Here is a 4,646-nt window from a genome sequence, read left to right as displayed (position 1 = left end):
CAAATAGATGGATGAGAGTTTTGTAATCATGGCAGTATATGTCGATCGATGATCTAAATCTTATAAGAACTCCCGAAGAGCTCACCAAAACTGCCAATTATTTAAAAAGTGAATTTGAGATGAAATATTTGGGAAAGAGAAAGTTTTGTCGTGGATTGAAAATTAAACATTTATCAAAATGAATATTTTTTCATCAATCTCCATACACAAAGAAAATATTAAAATGCTTTTACATGAAAAAATCACATTCATTAGCATCACCAATGGTCGTTCAATCACTTGACACTAATAAAGATTATTTCTTCCACTTGAGATGAAGAAAATATCATTGGTCCTGAAGTACCATATCTTAGTATTATTCATGCATTGTCATATTTTACAAATTTTACTCGACCAGATATAGCATTTTTTTGTTAACCTTCTAGAAAGATATAGCTCTTCTCCAACCCGAAGACATTGGAATGGCGTAAAACACATATTTCGTTAACTTCGCGACATGGGGTTATTTTATTTTGAAAAAATCAAATTCTCTTTAATAGGATATGCAGATGCATGCTATATATATTCCAGATCCACATGAAGCCAAATCCCAAACGGGTTATGTGTCTACACGAGGGGGCACCGCTAGTTCATGGAAGTCGACAAAGCAAACTTTGACAGGGACATCATCAAATCACTCTGAGATTATTGGAATGTTTGAAACAAGCAAATAATGTATATGGTTGAGGTCTGTAACCCAACATATTCAAGAATCATGCGGACTACTAACAACGAAAGATAGTCCAATGTCTATTTTCAAAGATAATGTTGATTGCATTACACAACGAAATGGAGGATATATCAAAGGAGGTAGAATGAAACACATTTCACCAAAGTTTTCCTATACCCACGAACATCAGAAGAAAGATGATATTTATGTCCAACAAATTCGTTCCAGTGACAATGTAGCTGATTTATTCACAAAAGATATTACTGACATCAACATTCAAGAAATTGGTGCACAATATAAAGATGCATCAATTAAAGGATTTTCGGTGATTAAAATAAGGGGGAGTATCAATTGTTGTACTCTTTTTCATTCATTCAGATTTTTAACGAGGCAACGTTGGATTCTCCATCAATCATCTAAGGGAAATGTTATATATAGATGATATTTAAGTGATTGATTTGATTGCAATATTCTTTTTATACACGAATTCATCTATCCTATAAATAGAGATGTTTAGTTCATATAAATCACACTCATCTTTCTCTATTGTATTTCTCTCGTCTTTCATTCTCTCTCATATTTCTATACTAATTTATAACATGTATAAAATTTTATGAAGTGTTATTTATTTATACAGTGTTATTTATTTATACATTTGCAATTTTTTCGTAAAAATAATATTCACATATTATATTATACACGCAATACGTGTATATATTCCACTATTATAGCTAAAGGTCGACCCGGAGGAGTTAGGGGTATTTGCCTATGCCCCAGCTGAAACTAAGAATTTTTTTTATGTTAATCTTACGTAAAATGATAAATGTCAAATTTCTTTAATGAAAACGTTTTGTTTGTATAATCGGGTTTAATTAAAAGTTTTACGGGCGTTAATTGAATTACTAAAAAAATATTTTGAAGAGCTTCTCGGAAGCACTTTTTAGATTCTAGCTACATGAAAATGCTTTTGAGTGTTTGCGAATGTCAACTTCAGCTTAAGCTTCTATGGTAGTGTTTGAAAGAGCTTCTTTTCTTTAAAAAAATTTCAAAATTTTGTTAAATTTTGTTAAGAAAAAGATGATAAGTGTTTCCTAAAATTTCAGCTTAAGATTCTATGGTAGTGTTCCTTAAAAGCTCTCTCAAACACTGGCTAAGATTCTTAAAAGATCACATTGAATCCAATATTGGACGTGTGACCCAATTCGATCCCTATACAAAGAAGAAAATTGATTTCTAACACACCCTGTGATATCGATTCACACACACACACATGTGTGTGTATGTGTGTTTGTGTGTGTGTATATATATATATTTCAAAATTTAAAATGCAAGTCTATTCATTCATAATGCTGAAATACATTGTCATTCGTGGTACTGGAATTAAAATGTCTTTACAATGCTTAAAATGATACAAAAGTTTACACAACGAACAAATCATAATAAAAGTAATAGAATTTAACATCAAGGTTCTTGGTTCATCTTCACCTGCCCCGGAATTGGTTTTGCTCATCTTCTTCTGTCTCTGGTTTGTTCTTATCTAAGATGGTATTTGGTTGGTGAGTGATATACTCGTCATTCAGTAAATAACGGAATTATCCCACTTTTCAAAAACTGTTTTTAACATAAATCTCATACAGATAACTCATAACATTAATCACATATTTAATAGAAATAAATATAAATCATTTTACGCACAAATCCGCTTATGAGTTTCATGCATGGTTAACTGATATTAGTCTCCTATATTTTAATCCTCTAAGGGGCGAAGCAGAAATCGGGAATAACAGGAATCGGTATATCCGGAATAGATTCTAAAAGGTTGAGAGAATCAATGATTGTATTGATACCTTTGAGAGATATATATACAAGTTACAACATAATCACATATCTTTTATCTACATATATAAAAGATATTATCCTAATTATAAAGATTTGTATAAGGCATAAAATATGGAGAGAAATCTCAAAGAATATATGCAAATATATGCTAACATGCCCCCTCAAGATGGAGGTTCCAAAAAAACACCAATCTTGCCAATGATGTGTCGTAGACGAGTGCTAGATAAAGGCTTAGTGAGTGCATCTGCCAGCTGATCAGCAGAGGAGACATGAGAGACACGAAGATGAGCACGTTGAACTAAGTCTCTGACAAAGTTATAATCTCGAGCAAGGTCTTTCATCCGCGAGTAAAATACTGGGTTAGCACACAGGTAAGTAACGCCAATGTTGTCACTGTAGAGTACAAGAGTAGCAGGAAGTGTGATGCCAAGTTCTGAGAAGAGAGAGCTGAGCCAAGAGATTTCCACAGCTCCTATAGCAAGGGCCCGACACTCAGCTTCAGTAAAAGAGCGAACAACAGTTCTTTGCTTCTTTGAACTCCAAGAGATGGGATTAGTGCCAAGAAAAATAATATAAGAAGTTGTGGAGCATTTGTCATCAGGATTGCCCGCCCAATCAGAATCAGTGAAGCCATGCAAAGATACAGATTCAGAAGCGTGAAGATGAAGACCATAATGTAAGGTACCATTGAGATAACGAAGTAGGCGCTTGACAGAACCCCAATGATGTTCAGAAGGAGAGTGCATGAATTGAGATAGGGAATTAACCGCAAAGGCAATATTGGGACGGGTGAGAAGAAGATATTGAAGGCTACCAACAACTTGGCGGTAAGTGGTGGCATCGGCTAAGGGGGATCCATCATAGACTGAGAGCGTGGTGTTGACAGCCAATGATGTGGGAACTGGTTTGGCATGCTGCATGTTGAAGCGAGCGAGGAGATCAAGGACATATTGGCATTGAGAGAGAATTAGACCAGAAGCACTGGGTAAAACCTCGACCCCTAGAAAATAAGAGAGACGACCAAGGTCCTTGATTGAGAAACGAGATGCCATCTTATGGATAACGTCATTAATGAGATCCATGTTATTGCATGTGACAATCAAATCATCAACATATACAAGGAAATAAATAGTAGAGCCATGACTACGAAGAATAAAGAGGGAGGCATCTGATCGAGAGTTGGAGAACCCCAGTGTGAGAAGGTAGCGACTGAGTTCTTGGTACCAGGCACGCGGTGCCTGCTTGAGGCCATTAATGGCCTTGTTGAGCTTGCATACATAGTTAGGAAAGTTCTTGTCAAGAAATCCTGGAGGTTGGGCTATAAAGACCTCATCTTCAAGAGAGCCCTGTAGGAAAGCATTATTGACATCAAGTTGTCGTAGAGACCAACCATGCTGAACCGCCAAAGTAAGAATGACAAGAATAGTGGTTGGCTTGACCACTGGGCTGAACGTGTCACCAAAATCAATTCCAGGACGTTGATGAAAACCATTGGCAACAAGCCGAGCCTTGAAATGATCAATCTTCCCATATTTGGTACGCTTAATGCGAAAAACCCATTTACAACCAACAAGGTTTTGGGAATGGTGAGGAGGAACTAGATCCCAAGTGCCATTACTCAGTAGAGCATCAAATTCTGCAGACAAAGCAGCTCGACAGCGGGGATCCTTGAGAGCAGTGGTTACACAGCTGGGTTCATGGTCCGAGGAAGAGGTAGTGGTGAGTAAGGAGTATTTTTGATTTGGTTTGGTGATATGGTTGCGAGAGCGAGTATTCATAGGATGATGTGGTGGTTGGGTAATATGGTTCGGTGGCGGTCGGATAAGTGGTAGGTTATGTGGTGAAGGCCCAGCGGGTAGGTTGATCTGCACGGCTGGAGGAGGTGAAACAAAGGAGGTGAGTGGGACCACATCAGTAGGGGGTTCTGTAGGAGGAGGAGACTCTGGGTTGGCAATAAGGAAGGGGAAGACAGACTTGACAAAGTGAAAATGACGAGAGACACGGAGCTTGGAAGAGGAGGTGTCTAGACAAAGGTAGGCACTTTGAGTGAGGGAGTATCCAAGGAATATACATGGAGTGGATTTTGGATCGAGTTTGT

Source organism: Henckelia pumila, chromosome 2 (assembly GCF_033568475.1).
Source record: "Henckelia pumila isolate YLH828 chromosome 2, ASM3356847v2, whole genome shotgun sequence".
Lineage (NCBI taxonomy): Eukaryota > Viridiplantae > Streptophyta > Magnoliopsida > Lamiales > Gesneriaceae > Henckelia > Henckelia pumila.
The sequence above is the reverse complement of the archived record's forward strand: the minus strand, read 5'-3'. Positions refer to the sequence as shown.